This window comes from Podarcis raffonei, chromosome 2 (genome assembly GCF_027172205.1).
Source record: "Podarcis raffonei isolate rPodRaf1 chromosome 2, rPodRaf1.pri, whole genome shotgun sequence".
Lineage (NCBI taxonomy): Eukaryota > Metazoa > Chordata > Lepidosauria > Squamata > Lacertidae > Podarcis > Podarcis raffonei.
In genome coordinates this window covers 66461205-66478511 of record NC_070603.1, presented here as the reverse complement: position 1 = coordinate 66478511, position 17307 = coordinate 66461205, and the positions used below count along the sequence as shown (strand labels likewise).

General features: G+C 42.9%; 1 protein-coding gene across 2 annotated transcripts in view; it reads right to left on the bottom strand.

The window, feature by feature from the left end:
* Positions 1-17002, bottom strand: part of SGCD (sarcoglycan delta) — a 375983-nt gene extending 358981 nt beyond the window's left edge. Inside the window, exon 1 of one of the 2 annotated variants that reach the window (XM_053377106.1) lies at positions 15907-17002. The gene's annotated coding sequence lies outside the window, so the exon portion shown is untranslated. The remainder of the gene's footprint in view (positions 1-15906) is intronic. The other variant, XM_053377104.1, reaches the window with a different exon arrangement.
* Positions 17003-17307: the final 305 nt, after the last annotated feature.

Sequence of the window (17307 nt, the reverse complement as noted above, 5' to 3'; positions counted from 1 at the left end):
CCTGTGTCTTGTAAGCAGCAGGGGCTGGTGGCGGCAGCAGCAGCAGCAGCGAGATGATGAGCGAAGTGAAAAGGCTCCGGAGAGGGGTGGCAGCAACAAAGCCCAGCCCCCTCCCTCCTCTAGGCAGGACGGGGCGAAGCCAGGAGGGAGGGAGGGAGGGAGGGAGGGAGGGAGGGAGGGAGGGAGGGAGGAGGTGCCACCACCGCCGTGTCAGGGAGAGGGAAAGAACGTGCTCACTGGCGATACACGTGCTGGCGATCCATGTGGCGATTCCGGGACTGTACGTGGGCCAGATTTAGAGGGCAATTGGGCCTGATCTAGCCCATGGACCTTAGTTTGCTGACCCATGCTCTTGGCTGTATTGCTGTTTGCCTGAGCAGCGCTAATTCCCAAACTAATCACTTGGGAAATTCTAAGCAGTTACCTCAGTTGTTTAGAGTGTGGTGCTGATAACACCATGGCTGCTGGTTCTAACCCAAACAGGCCAACTGCATATTCCTGCATTGCAGGGGATTGGACTAGATGACCTCGAGATCTCTTCTAATTCTATGATTCCATGAAAAAGGAACATGTGAAACCATTCTTCTGAGCCCCTTGTAATGGTTCTAGGGGTTGCTCGTGCGTAAGCAGGTACCTATCTCCCCGGCTGGGTGCAAACACCTGGCTGGGTTGCCAAAGTGAACCTTTTTCTGTCCAGACAGCCACTCACCCATGGCTGACTCAATCGCTGGCAGAATCCATCAGTGGGCGTTTCTTAAACTTCTTCCAGCAAAGAAGTTCTTTGACGCCTAGTCTCCGCCTACCCTCTCTGTGCGGAAGCCTTCTGCGCAGGGAGGGTGTGGGCAACGGAGGACCCCTACTCTCCCCGCTGGTCCCAGGCAAGGAGTCATGGGACCGCCTCGCCGCTTCCCCCATCTGCCCTCCTTCTCCACTTGTGCTATGCTGATTCTCTTCCCCAGAAGATGGGCTGCTCCTCCCGATCCCTGGACGCTCTCTGGAATCCCTCTGGCTTTTGCTCTCCCCCTCCAGTACTGATGGCAGTTCCCTGACACCCCTTGGAGTCACTTCCCCAGCATAGTTGTTTCTGTATAATGAAGTTTTATTTTTGTGTCATAAAGGATGCTTCAGGGGACAGTGTATCTACCCTCAGGGCAGTCACAGCTCGGGTCGTCTTTCGACTAACTGGCTCATGTGGCTACTGCCAGTTTAATATAAAAGATAAAGAAAGCCTTGCAACAGCCATCTGAAAAAGTAACAATGCTCTAGTAAAAGAGATGCTTCTGTACTAAATTAAAGGTAGAAATTCTTAGGGATCCTCACAGTGCAAATCACTTTGACGATATTGTTCCCTATGAACACAGATTTCACTGAACTTTCTTCTTTGCTTGGCATGTTTATCATATGAAATAACTCTCCTATTGCAGGTCCATTTTCCAATTCCCTCCTTCCCAAACAAAAATACTCTTTAAAATATTGCAGTTTTCGAGAGGCGGTATTAAAGGGACTGTAAACTCACACATAACTCTCTCAGGGCCTTATCTTCTGCAGAGTGTATTGTCAGAAAGCAGAAAATGTAGTTTGTCTCGCATTATCTGTAATAAGATAGACAGTCCTTCATTTTAACAAGGTGCCACTGCCAATATCAGCCCTGCTGCGTGAAAAACCAGTGCAATGCTTTCTTTATTTATACAAGTGGAATGAAACCGAGGGAGACCTGAGGCAATTGGTGATACTTTCCACCAACTGGCACATATAATGTATTCAGTTTGTGCCTCAGTTAAAAAAAAAAAAGCAACAGATTAGAATCCAAGAATCAAGAAGTCCAGTGACCTACTTCCGCCAAACTGCCAACAATTAGTTAATGGAACCTTGCTTCAAGTCACATTTACATGGAAATTGCCAAAGGCAGCATTCAAATCTCTTTGAACCAATTTCTGAAAAGTGTGGAATTCAGACACCACAGAATGATATTGCTTGATATGCAAATCAAAATCCTTGTTTAACTATCACCTTATGTAAGCCCAAAGATTTATCCTCAAGGCTACGAGGACAAGACTTGGGGAAGCAGCTGTGATGAGCAGAGTCCCTAACATCAGTTTCCCCTCCCTGCCCAGGACAGATGGTCATTGCTCTTCTCAGAACCAGAGAGAAGCAGGCTTTGTTCACAGGCTGAAATGAGAGGCTCCCTTGGCTTGCACAGAAGATCACTGCATTTTTTTGTATTATATGGTATGCTCCTTTTATAATGAAGAACTGGCTTTTTATGAACATTAATTCATTTATTTCTATATGGGACAAGCTTACGGGTTATTTTAAATTGAATCATTATGTTTTTGAACAGATATTTGCTTGTTAGGTGATTATCTAAACTACACCAGAGTACATGCAGATCTACTTGTCTGAGTGGAGGAGGGTTTTAGATTTATTTTTTTTGCAATATATGGTAAATGCCATTTTCAGTCTGAAGGATTAAGGGTTTTGGTTTTTTTTTAATTAAGGAAGAATACAGGACAAGGAAAAGCAATCTTAGAAGTATGATTTAAAACAACATGCAATTTAACAAAAATATGTCTGAACAACTACAACTTCTGGATTTATTTTGATGTACCGGTAGTCATTCTGAATGTTAAGAAATGTCACTGAAGAAAACTTTTCAGCTAAATCTAGCTACTTTCAGTAGCTATTTTCATTAGAATGCTTATGACTATTCACAGCCTATATCAATAGACTATATTTATTCTATCCACCAATATTTTGTGAGAACATCATATGTACTAGTTGATTGTCACTTGTAGTTGACTACTGAGAAGTTTGTTTTTTATGTGAGTAGTGTTTTATTATTGTAGTTGTATTGGTTTAATTCATTATTACATTTTTTGCACATGTAAAATTTACAGTTGTTATCTTGTCTTGTCTAGTGTTTCTGTGTATTGGTGGTCAGAAGGCTTTCTTTCTTTCTGTTGTTTCCATGCTGGACACTTTCTCAACATCCTGGTGCTCTTCAAGCAGTATAATAACAATAAAAAAACCAAAATGGAGTTTATGCTAAGGAAGTGCTAAATTATTTTTCCATTCCTATTTTCAAAGGTTGATGGGGACAGAATAGTCCTAATGAGTTCAGACATTTGATAGTTTAATTTTACCATTCTTTCAATATGGATAAACTACTGTATTGGCCCAAATATAAGCTGCACCTTTAAAATTGGAGGGGGGAGGAAAAAAAAGAAGAAAACCCCAAATATAAGCCACTCCATTCCTCCCTGCTCCTGGCTGCCTACTGGCAGGGTGGGGGGGAGCTGCGCTGCATTGCTGGGGGCCTTTCCCCTTCCTCACTCTCTCCCTTCCTGGCTGTGGGAGAGAGAATGGGGAACTATGAACGGGGCGGGCACCGCTTTGCCACACTCCTGGCCGTATACCATAAGGTCGTGAATATAAGCTGCACTTTAACTTTCCACAGTCAGAATTTGGGAGGAAAGTGAGGCTTATATTCAGGCCTATACGGTATATGCCCTGATAGCATTGTAAGTTGAACATTTTAAAAAATAAATAAAGAAGGGAGGTTATGGAACACCACTCAGCATAATTGTTGCTAAGAATGTGGGATACGAAGTGGTTTAAATTTGCTGTAAAAGTTTTGTGATTATTCCAGACATCTCCAATTCAACCCACTGACTTGGATTGTGGGTATGTTACCATGATCACAGCATAAAATATGTTAAGTCAGAACATGTGTGCAGGAGTGACTTCAACAATGGCCACTGGTCATGATGGTTATGTACTACCTTTAGGATTAGAGGTACCATAGATGCCAACTCTATGGGGCCCTTTGCCCCCCCCATGAAATAATTAGGGGGTTTGAAAGCACCCCCGGGTGCAAGTAGATAAATAGGGACTGCTTACTGGCGGGAAGGTAAACGGCGTTTCCGTGTGCTGCACTGGCTCGCCAGATGCAGCTTTGTCACGCTGGCCACGTGACCCGGAAGTGTCTCCGGACAGCGCTGGCCCCCGGCCTCTTGAGTGAGATGGGCGCACAACCCCAGAGTCTGTCAAGACTGGCCCGTACGGGCAGGGGTACCTTTACCTTTACCTAAAATTTCGTGCAAGTTGGCACCTATAAGAGGTACCATGATCAGAGACCTTGCAGCATTATGACTGCCTCCACCAAATTTTTCTCTACATATGGTTTCTACCTTTCTGTTAAATAATCAGTATTGGTGAAATTATTGAAGCCTGCAGTACACTTTTAGTCTCCAAGGTTCTCTGTTCAAGCCAAAATGACAAGGAGTGATACTCAACTAAGCCACACAGCCACAGATGTTTGTGTGTAAAGAAGCAAAACCCTAAGAAAATGCTCTGTTCATTGAAGCTGCACAAGTCATCTGCAAACAAACATTTACACATCAGGTTTCCTCAGGTTGACAAGAGTGGGAAATTACCTGTACCTAAAGAGTGGTTGGTGCCGAGCATGCTAGCTCTGCCCCCATTCTCTTCCATGTGTTAGAGGGTGGCTGTCTAGTCAAATTGTGCTAGTACCATCACTAGGACGACTAAGACAAAAATCCCCATGTCTAAATATACCCTGCTTCTCTCCTCTTCATTCATTGCATATATAGGCTTGCATCCTAACTGGGCACCTGTGAACATGAAGGATCCCTGTGGCAGGAGGATGGAACCAACTATCAGCAATTCCCACTTTCCCTTGCATTGCCTCTTCTGCTGCCCCAACCCGTCAGAACAGATTTTGGTGTGTCACAAAGGGATCAGACTTATGAGCACCACATGACCACAATTCCACTCATGGAACACTCCTGTCAGTGGAAGCCCAGTTGGGGTCCAAGCCAGAGTCTATCTGATGCAAATTCTTCACAACTGCCTTATTTTCAAGCAATCGGTACAAAACTTTTTGGAAATTAAGGAATTCTGTTTCTCCCCTCAAAGACACACACACAATCCGAACATATTAATACAAAACATATATTTTAATTTTCTCACAGAAATAAAAGCACCAGGTCACCAGGTAGAAACATAGTATAAGTGACAGTGTTGCTTTAAATTATTTCTCCCTTCCTCTGCTAATTTCCACAAAAGTCTCCAAGATACACATTCCTTCTAAGCTATGATGATATCATTAGATGTCAGTGGTTTTTATTTCAGAAGTATCTTTTTTTTCCAGAAGAGAGGAGAAAGAGATTCTCAAAAAGCTTGTTATTTCTAACATGAAACGAAGGCAAAATCACTTTGAGGATTAGGCTATGTGTAAAATTAAAGCTTGTAACAGCATGTGGGGCTTCATGCCACATTACTGATATTGGCCCTGATTCTCATTAATAAGATATGAGAGAGAGACTAGTTTGGGCAGATGACTCTCAAAGTAATCTCACTGATTTTTAATATCTAATAAAATGAAATGAATAAAAACCATGTGTGGGGTGGGAAATTATGTAATACACATAGCAGGTGGTACCAGGACTTGCAATCACATCTTCAACAAACATAATTTTGTGGCAATTAATTACTCTAGTCCCAAGCCTTTACCAATGAATCTGAATAGCAAGGGAAATTGACAATGAGAAGATTGCAACAGCCAAATGTTCACCAGGCCCTTGAAAGGTCAATTTATGGTGCACATCTGTGTCTTCAAATTTATGAAGAGAATGTTTTCTCATGCAGACATTGTGCTTTACAAATAACAATGTGGTTTCCTGATGAGAGAATCTCATGGCACCCTATCATTAAATACATATGTTGCACATCCATTTCAATGTCCTACAATATTGCAATTAACAATATCATTTAAACGTCTACATAAACTTTTGCATAAAAGAGTGTACAGTTTAGCTCAGACAGTCATAACTTGATTGCAGAGATATATAAATGAGATTAGATAATGGTCATTCCTGTATCATTCCTGCAATATGGTCCTGTTAATCATCTTATTTTATATTCAAAAGAAAGTTTTGACTTTCCAGCTGGATACACATTTTTTCCACATTGATCTTTACCATGAGACCATGCTGTATGGCTAACCTTGGAGCTAAATCTTCTCCAAGCCCTGACAATGTTAACAAGGATGAGAATTTCATTCCAATCCTAGTGGCCTGTCCTAAAACACAACTTGGACCAGGAAAACAAGGTTTAAGTGACACACTGCAGCTTTGCACAGACTTGAATTTCACCAGAGGACTGAATATGCAAGGAGCTGATTTCACTTCAACATCACACAGAAAAGCCAACTTTGAAATCCCTTGTACCTTATTTTCCAAATTAGGCAAAGCCTTTCATACCTGGTTTTACAGATTTTCCTAAAGTAAGAAATGTTGTCACAATTTTTTTTAGCGTACATATAAAGGCTACAGTTTTCAGAATGAAGCTTTAAGTCTTATTTTTGGTAGCAAACCTCAATTGAAAAGCTTGAATAAAAAACATTTTCCCATGCATGTCTTTCAAAGACTTCAGAAATTATTGGAGTGGGACAGAGTTTTATGAAATGCTTTTTATCAGGAAAGGAGTCCACAGCTCAAAGCATTTCTCTTTTAATTAACTCCTAGCCAAACAAAGTTTACAGGAATGCCTATTCATCCTATACATTCCACTGTGCTTCAAACAGCAGTAGCTGCAGCCCTCAACAGCCATAATTTTAACTCTCATTATTTCATTATCCAGTAGTGAATAAACCCAACCCATTATGGTGGTGTTTCTCTTGCCATTATAATCAGTTGGATATGATAGCTGTTTGCTTCTAACAAGGGAGCATCAAATATGCAAAGGACATTTCTTTAGCAACAGCAGCAAACCTATGAACAAATTTTGCACTTTCATTTAAGGAATGTGGAGTTTGAAAAGAAGTAGAGAAAAGTATTGTGTGTTCCACTATTACTTATGAAGGTAATGAAAAATATTTTCAATTGCTGCACAATCTTTATCAAACATTGTGTGTTTGCTCTAGTTCAGGATGTGTGTGTGTGAAGATGAAAAGCAGAGTGAAATCGACAGTTATTGTGATAAGGATTCCTTGACATTTTGAGAAGAGCTTGACTTCTACCTTCCCCTTAGAACACATTCAATTTTCTATAAAAATTTAAAATACCACTTTCATTTATTTGTATTCATTTTCATTAATTTACAAAGCAAAATCACAGCAAAAGATTGCCACATTTTTGTTCCTTTCCACTTTACCTGTGTTACTTCTTCTGCAGCCAACACTAAAAAGCCAGTCTTGGGCTCCACTCAGCCTTTGGTGGCATATTATAATTCCACAGAGAGTTGGGCCCTGTTTTTCCATCAGAACACAACACTTGTAGTTATGAGCCTCTTGACTTTGTTACTCTGGGGCATGCCAGTGAGTAGGCGGGATCAAAGTAAAAGGTAAAGGACCCCTGACAGTTAAGTCCAGTCGCAGACGACTCTGGGGTTGTGGCACTCATCTCACTGGCGTTTGTCCGCAGAGTTTTTCTGGGTCATGTGGCCAGCATGACTAAGCCACTTCTGGTGAAACCAGAGCAGTGCACAGAAACGCTGTTTACCTTCCTGCTGGAGCAGTACCTATTTATCTAATTTTTGGTGTGCTTTCGAACTGCTAGGTTGGCAGGAACTGTGACCAAGCAATGGGAGCTCACCCCGTTGTGGGGATTCGAACCACCAACCTTCTGATCGGCAAGCCCAAGAGGCTCAGTGGTTTAGACCACAGCGCCACCCGGGTCCCTGGGATCAAAGTAGTGTTCCTATAATTTGGCAGCTCTGGGGGGGGGGGAGGAAATGACCTCCTCCCTCAAAGCCATTGAGCACTTTGATTCATTTTTATTATTACACCCAATTTTTTTTATATAATTTTAAGTCACTGTTTGGAAAGTCTGTTTGGAAAGTCAAAGAAAATAATTGGGGGGGCATGGGATTTTAAAAGTTGAGAAACACTGTCCCATGCCATCAGACATGTACTTGGACATGACCTCTCTACCATTGTAATGTTAAAACTGTCCATCTTAACATTTTTTCAACATTTAAATGAACCACAAAAGGTTTAGACTGCAAGAGTTTCGGGTGCATAAACATTTTATTTCCAAATGTCAGTTATCACAATAAAAATAATGTATTATTTGCTAGTTACTTTGAGCCTGCAAGAGTAGCGATGTCAATCATTTCTATTTATTTCTAAAATAAGAATTTAACCATTTTCAATTTCCTCATAAATCAAAGTTTGCCATCAATACTGCCTAAAGTAACATGTCAATAACTTTTGGGGGGGGGAGCAGGACACAAGACAGCTTGTCAGTTACTATTTTAATAATGCCGGAATAAGTGTTTTTCATTTTAAAACTGAGCCCTGTTAAAGCTTGCTGTCTTTTCAGGGTTTTGTTACCAGCTACCCATGGCATATAAGAACTAGTGACATACACATTCCTCCCGGCAGTCACAATAAGTTGATTATGATGAAGGAGGAACTTTTCTTCTACAGAAAGTGCACCCAGTCACTTAGTATTTTAGTACACAAACAATTTACAGTCTTGATCCTGTGACGGGCAGAGGCTGATCCTCCAAACTACCGTATTTTTTGCACCATAACACTCACTTTTTTCCTCCTAGAAAGTAAGGGGAAATGTCTGTGCGTGTTATGGAGGGAATGCCTACGGGTGGCATGCCTACGGATTTTCCTCCTCTAAAAACTACGTGCGTGTTATGGTCGGGTGCGTGTTATAGAGCGAAAAATACGGTATATGCACTCTCATTCTACCCATGACTTTCCTCCCCATTTCCAGTTTAATATTAGCCACAGTTTGCCTTGCTTGGCAGACTGTGGAAAGCACTTGCCCTTCAATAAAGAATTAAAAAAAAAATCAAGCCATGGTTTCAAATTCTGGTTAGGAGGGTAAGCACTAAATGCAGCCTGCCAATTTGGACTGAAGGTAAACTATGGCTATTGCTCAACAGGGAGCAGAAAGTGCAACCACTCAGGGGAAAAAGAAGCACGATACTTCATGGTTTGGGAGAGTCAAGACTTCCAAGCAAGCCCATGGCTCACGTGGCATTTCTACACAAGTCAAAGTACAACATACTATCAATTAAATATTATAGAGAATAATTATTGAACTTCCTGAATTGACAAACATGAAAAAACCACGATGTCACAAGAATAAACTCTATAATGGAAATTGAACAAACTGCATTCTTAAGAATATAAGAACCCTGTTGGATCATGCCAGAAGCCCATCTAATCAAATATCCTGTTATCAACGTAGCTAATCAGATGCCCCAAACCTCTTACATGCAAAATGTGAGTTGTACCACTGAGCTGTTAAATTTATGTTTAATATACAAAAAATGCTACGTTTGAATGCATTGCATTTAAAATGTTATGCAAAGCGGTTTTCATTAGGCAAACTGTCTCTAGGTAAATGCAGCAAGGAGAGGCTGGAATATGCTAATTGATGACTCATCCCAGAAACCCAAACAGTTCTCTCTTCTGGAAGGTGAAACCTGGAACCTACATCTAAGTCAGCCCTTGAAGCTCAGTAATTATGAACAAGCAAGTTGCTTAGGATCTCCCTCTGGAGCTGGAGAAAGGAAAGTTTATTGACCTGTGTTAAGGACTAAAAAGAAGTCTGAATCACATTGCTTCTTTGTTATAAAGAGCAATGTGTTACAAATAAATGTAATTAATTTCAAAGTAACTATTTTAAGACTATTTCCAGTAAAGCTTCGAAACTCATTCTTGTGGTGGAGAGCAAATTGATTTCTACATAGCACAAGGTCCAGAACAAGGATTCCCTTTGCAGCAATTCTTAAGATGAGCTACAGTATTTTATATGCATCCCTAAATTATAGGGAATGTGTTAGTTGAAGCAACACTTCCTTCCCACTAGTTATTGTGGGAAGATAACTTTGTAGGCTTTCATGATCAACTTTATCCCTTCAAATAGGGAAAGTAACACTCTTTCAATAGTTCTGTCTATGCAAGCATTCTTGTTTTTCAGCTGATACAATACCTGACAACACAATCGTGAACCAAGGTCAAGGGGTGCTGGGGGGAGGAGATGGGGAAAGCCCCATTGCACAGGTGGATGTCCTTGCACAGGACTTCCGCTGATGAGGGTGGACAGGTGAATCCCACCCACCTACACTAAACATTTTGAGATAATTTAAAAAATTGAAATTGATTGTAAAAACAATCACATAAATAACAATCAAAATCATCAGGTGTGGGTTTTTCGTATGGGCCTCTGAGTATAGATCCAGGATGTTCTGAAAAAAAGGATGACATGTGGACAATTTTCAAGTTATCTCTTTCCTTTGTTTTCCAAAATCCACTAGCATACTATTTGGAAATATGGTTGATCCATGAGCAAAATGAGAATGTATTCTTTTAGTCCCAAATCTGAAGTTCAAGTCATTAACATATGAAAACCAAAATGGGGAAGATGGAACTGAGAATATGTCTGTTGAATGTTGTTGTGCTACCTTTTAAAAATCAATTAACATATTAGATACAAAGTTTATTTGTATGCCAACTTTTCTTGGTAAATCACACCCAAAGCAACTCCTGGTAAATTATAAGAGCAACATTCCAATACCATTCATTAACACTTCAAAATATATTGGCGAAATATCAACATCGGACCAATATTTCAACAGATGCATGAAAACATTTCATGTTAATAAATTCAGTATTACACTAAGGCAAGGAGTAAAACCTACACAAATCTGGAGTAGAGTCCCTAAGATGGTTGGGTGGCTCCTTGTGGTGACTCCTGTAGCCATGCCAGTGCCAAATGTATTGCTCTGATTTCCTTTGGACCACATCAGCAAGGCTGGGGGTTGGTGGGTCTTGTCATCTGGGCAGCCCAGGACCTCCATACACACTGCCCAGACTTGCACCTCAGGAAGGTCACTTCAGTGCTGCTAATGCAGCGGTTTGACTCCACGAACACCCCAGATGCACTCCATTGTCTTTCGAGATAGACAGACATGCCAACAACACTAAGGCTAGACAATCCACTAACAATTCATACTAAAGCTCAGCAAAATAAAATAAAATACTGAGACTGAATCTAGACACACAGCAAAGTAATACATTAATAAGAATGCAGTATGGAGCAAAAAGATAAAATCTCATTTCTAGCACTTCATTTCGAACAATTCAGTAAAGTTTAAATAAATCTAACAATCAAACCATCAAAAGCCTCTCATTCCAATGAATTCAAAATTGCACTAAATATTAAACAGCCTACTAGCAAAGCACATTAATAGAGCTGAACAATAAAATACAACCACCTGTCCAGAATTAGCAGCAGAAAACCCTCAGCTGTAGCCCCTCACACAAGCCACATTAAACCATGCTAACTCCAAAGCACAGGCACAGCTGTTACCTCTCTGAAGATGAAGCCTCACCAGGGTCCTACTCTGGTTCAAAAAAAGATACCTCTATATGAGGCATTTCAATCAAACCTACCCACCACCTCTGGGAAGAGACCCTCATCTTACCATTCTTCCATATCCTAAGCCAAGCACAGGCAAACTCAGCCCTCCAGATGTTTGGGGACTACAACTCCCATCATCCCTGAACACTGGTTCTGTTAGCTAGGGATGCTGGGAGTTGTAGTCCCAAAACTGGAGGGCCAGGTTTGCCTATGCCTGTCCTAAGCTATGAGTGTTGATCCTTCAGGCCATGGACTAAATTAGATCTGACGTAGGTGCCAATTCGGTTCATTAGTTGCTTTACCCCAAACTGTAAATGCTTTTGCATCACTGGCTCCTGCAAAATTGTTGGGGTTTTCTTTACACTGGATCACCTGTCAGCAATATGACAGCTTGTGACTTGCTGGTCAGCCATCCTACCCAGTCAAAATGGCTCGCGTGGGATGTCAGGATTCAGCCCACAAGCCAGAGCCTGTTCTCATCCTAAACCACAAAGAAGAGGGGACCCTCACCATTGTGTAATGTATGATGGAAACAGTATGATGTGTAAACAGAAAACTGAAAAAAATGTATAAACAAAAAGCCTGGGGAACAATGCAGCACTTCTAAATGGGTCCTGGAACACAATATATATCAATCACACCTCAATTATCTATATGGACCTTAAGCATTCGTAACTGAAGTGATTAAAGGCCCATATTCTCAGAAAAAGTGGAAAGGCTGAAGAAAGAGAACAAATTCCTATAGGATTTACAACCAAATGTTCCTAGGTCCTAATTGGTATTCTAAGGATATGCGTTTTGAATATGCTCAGTATCAACCCCTGCTATCCTAAATTCTGTGGTATCTGACTAATCAGTTAATTTGTAATAGCACAATAATCTACATGTCTACTCTGAAGTAAATCCCACTGAATTTAATCCCACTTAATCCCAGTGGATTACATGGGCATATGACCGCAGCCTAAATCATTTTTCTGAGATTTAAGACCTTGTTGCTGCCAATACAGCTTGCTGTCTGTTGTATGTCATGCTCTACTTTAGAACGACTCGTCTAAAGGTTGCCCATCATCCAACAGGATTTAAACTTGGATAGAAATGGATGAAGAGTTGTGTCCTCAGCTAGTTTGTTGAGCCAGTATTCAGAGAGCACCATTATTTTCCAGATCAAACAGAGTGTGCTGTGATTAAACTTCCTCTGAGAAGATATTTCAGGATGCAGCAAATCAAAACAAACATGCACAAAATCAACATGCCCAAATCGAGATTGAAAAAAGCCTCAGTATGCATGCCTCCTGGGGAAAAAAATGGCTGCATGAATCAGCTCTCAGGCACGATCATTTGCTTGTATAATGGAAAGCGTAGCTGAGGATTAATACTCACAGATGTAAAGCAGAATTTAGTCCATTTCTTTTTGCCATACTATATCATAAACACCACATTGCACTGGGCAAGGAAAACATTTCACAAAAACTGCCCTAAATGCTTATGACTAGCCAGTCTTCAAGTGAGCCCAATGATAACTTAAACATTTAACTTTTTCTGCTATGTCAACAGAAGTAGCCTTCAACACGGAGTGTGCTATTGCCACTCTGATTGCAACAGCCTAAAGTCGCAGAATCTTTGGGAAAGAGATGATAGGAGATTGGGTAGAGAAAATGATTCTGCAGCATTCATCCAGTTCTGCAATCTATGTCTGATTATTGGTAATGATTCCTCCAAATACTCCCATCAATGCTGCAACTTAGGCAATGTGTCATTGCACCCAAGAAGGCACCACTGTTCCGCTGGAACTATAACTACGTTTGCATTCTAAACATGATTATTTAGAAGTATATGCAGCTGAATTCAGTGAGAGTTCACAGCAAACATGCACAATACATAATCAGTGAAGCCAAAACAAAGTGATCAGTTACAATAATAAGTATCTTCAATGTCTAAGGCTGTGATTTTATGCACAATTATTTTTAAATAAAACCTACTGAGTAAACATTAGAACAATCAAGGATACGGCTACAACACATTTTAAAACAAATATATAATGCTTTCTAAAATTGCGAACGAATGCCCAAGTCCTTATTCCAAAAGCAAAGGGCTTTTCAAGTACTGAGCCTGAAGAAAACAAAGGTGTTTGAGGCAAAAGGAAAAAAGATGAGTTAGCCAACTTCTCCTTCAGCCACACTACTACAAAAATGAAAAAGATAAACCACTCCTTTGCATTTTGACTTCAAAGTCAACTGAACACTTTACTTGCCAATAGTATTTTACTCATGATTTCATCCAAAGATCCATCAGGGTGTAAAGTTGTGAAATAGAGCCAAGATCCTTTGTTGACAAATACAGTATAACTTCTGAAACTTAGTGAGCAGTTAAAAAACTGTGAGCATCAGGGAAGAGCAAAGTAGAAGATCTAAAGCCTTACCACTCACACCATCCAGGTCAGAAAGTGGGGGCAGTTGTTTTATTTTTTGCAATGCCAGCTCCTGTCCAAGAAATATGTCAGCTTTGGGTCCAACAGATCCATTGGCAGCCCTGCTACACCCACAAACCCACAATCCCTGTTATGCTCCTTTGGTTGGGGGGGGGGCAGGGGGCTATGACGGAACAGCACTGGCAGTAGTGTGTGCTCTACCACAGTTCCGGCAGGTACAGTGAGAGCCTTCACGGCAGTAGAGCCCACCCTCCCTACTTGCACAACATGGCACAGGAACACTCCCACCTTATGCTTAAGCCCTCCAGCAGCACAAATAAGGGGTTAGGATTGCTCTATTAACCAAATACAATGGTCATGGGCTGAAGAATTAACACAAAACCAGCATGAATGGTGCTTCCTTCACAGAGCACTGCCAAGACTCTTTGAAGGGAAAGAGTGCAACAAGATTTCTACACTTGTTACAACTTTTCGGAGAAAACAAATCATTTACTCCACAAGAGTACTCTACCACTATTATTCCAATAATGGTCTCTGCTGCCTGGGTATGGTGCCGACATTATACTTTCTAAGCCATTTGGCAAGATTTCACCAAAACAATTCAACATAGATCTTGTCATGCCTTAAAATGACAGACAACGGCTGAAATACAAAGCAAAAATCCAGAAATGCTAGAATAGAATGAACTGACATGAGCATATTTATACTTAAGCCCTAAATGTTTTGAGATTTTGATTTACAAATCAGTATTTTGTATCATTTTCCCCTTCTTTGCTATGTTACTCTACCAAAAAAACAACAACAATAATTAAGAAAAGACTATGACACACTTTCTTGGTGTTACATTTCACATGCAATCTTCTTGAAACAACTACAATTTCAGCAGGACATCAGAAAATTATTAGGTGTGTTATCAAAAAAACAGTCAGCAATTCAGAGTTCTACAATTCATGGTTGAGAGATTTTATGACTGAAAGGCTATTATTTTCCAAGAATGGTTACTGCTGCGGCATAACATTGTTCTGAAAGCAAGAAAACACACACACACAAACTTATGAAACCCCTTGTCTGCAATCTAGTTCCATCCCTTCAATCTAAATGGCAGCTTGGCTGCCCCAAAGTTTGTGTCACCCTTCCAAGACAATTAAAGAGATTCAGCTGAGTGTTTTCTGTTTCACAGCAGTGCACCATCAGAAATGTGGCATCTGTAGACAGCACATATATGAGCACGACTAAAAAGATAGGCAAGTCATGCTTTTCTATTTGCCTCTGCTAAGATGCAGCCTGAATCTATGACACTTCTCAACCAGGCACACTACTGGAAAGGAAGTTCTTTTGCTCATCTGTCCAAAAAAAAAAAAAAAATCCACTTGTTGATGGGTAGCAACTAGAACCACTGCCTGAATCTCTTCACCTGGATTAGCCTTTTCAAATTAAAAAAGGGAAAGGCACCTGTCTCAAGAGTTCCCTTACTCTGGTAGTGATGTGATAGTTTTGATTGCTCACCAGTGCAATGACCTCTCTTTCAGAACATGGACTTGTTGTACTCATACTATACATGTAGCTTTTTACTTCTGCTGTTGATACTGTCATCTAAACCCAGGACGACTGTTTCCAAACTCCTCTAAGGGGCGAAGTGGGGAATAAGGCTTGCTGGAAAATGCCTTTGGATGGCGTTCGCCACAGAGAATTACAACATCCCATCAGTGCTCATGAGAGACTCGCTTCTCCCTCTTGGAATGCAAATCAGGAAGCCACACACTCCAGCACGCGCGCACGCACGCACACACACACACACACACACACGGCTTTAGGAACCGCCTGGTAGAGCAGGAAGACAGTTTTTGCTCTCTTTTATGGTACCCAGAATGTGCCAAGCAGGGAGTCACTGCAAATCCCAAGAAACTTAGTGCAACTGGACAGCAGCAACACGATGGATGCACTAGGATCTAGCGCGAAGTGTGTAGGGTGTGTGTCATTTACTACAGGGGGTTCAGGGGGGAATAGGGAGAGCCTTGTATCCCTCCTCCTCCCCCAACTTCCTCCCATTCAAGGCGAGGTACTCACCCCACCCCTGTGGTTCGAGGCTCTGCCAGCTCCAGCCGATCCCCTCCGAAAGCATCCAGGACGGAGCAAAACGTGCACTCCTTTCTTGGCCGGCGCTCTGGAACTCGCCGAGCAAACACGAGTTCAGCAGCTCCAACTCCAGCCGGCGGTGGCGGGTAATTCCATTGGAAGGGAGGGTGGGTGGGTGGGGGGAGATGAGGGGGGAAAGGAAAGAAAGAGAAAGCGAGCCAGACTCCCCCGAGCCGGTTAGGAGATCATGGTGCTTCCTGCTGTGGAGCCAGCACCGCCGGACAGCAGCTGACGAAGCCGGGGCAGCCAAGCCTGGCCACGGCTCCTCTGGCCAGCACTCGCCTCGCCAGGTCCCGGCGGGAGAAGTCCTCAGGCGCGCGCAGGACGGGGCATCCTCTCCGGGCCGGGTGCTGCATACACGGAGCTCCCCCGCTCTCCCTCCGCCGGCACCCTGCCTCAGCTCAGCAGCGCGTGCCGGACTCAGCCGGATCCTGCCGCCTCCCTGCGCGGCGAAGCATTGCGCCGCAGAGCGCACATCCAGCAGCTGCCGCCGCCGCCGCCGCCGCCTGGCCGGCAAGCTGTGAGGAAAGGCAAGGCAGGGGAGATTCCCGCTCGCCTCACCACCGAGCCTCCCGCCGCCGCCGCCGCCGCCTCACTTCGGTGCTGCCAGGCTTCTCCCTCGTGCTGCGCGCCCTCCCCTGCCGGCGCTTCCAGTGCTCTCTCCTCGCTTCGTGCTCGCGGGGTTCCTGGCGAAGCTCAGCGTTGGCAGCGGCGGCTCGAACGCCAAGCTCGCCTCAGCAGTGGCAGCAGCAACAGAAGAGCCTCCTCGGAGCCTCCCACGTGCCGCGTCTTCCGCGTGTGTGTGTGTTGGCGCGCGCGCCAACGGGCCAAGGAATAGCAAGGGGAGGGGCGGCGCAGGGTGTTTTCTCGCGCGCGCGCCTGCTCTCTGCCTCACGCTGTGGAACCGGGACTTTCCCTCGCTGCCAACTCCAGGAATCCCGCTTCGCCAATTGAGCCTTGCGAAGTAAAGCAGCTGAGGAGAGACAGAGCGGCGCGGCCCTCGAGCTGCAAGATGCTGAGGGCAGGAGCAAAGCGCTACCTCTCCGTAGCGCGCGCGCCCGCGCGCGGAGGGAAGCACCTGGCGAGCTCCCTTTTTTTCTCAAGCTAATCTCGCGCACGCTCACCGGCCCGAGTGGAAGCTGAGGCGAGGGTTTCCTCATAAAAGAAAGTAAAATAAAATGACACAAGCACGGGATATGGTAGCGCTTGACTACGTTTATCTCAGCGTACTTACCAGCCCAGCTATTGCCATTTTAAATGTTAGCCTAACTTTTTTTTTTAGTCGCTGAAAACTACTTCACAGCATCGTTTCGACCATATGTTGGTCCATAT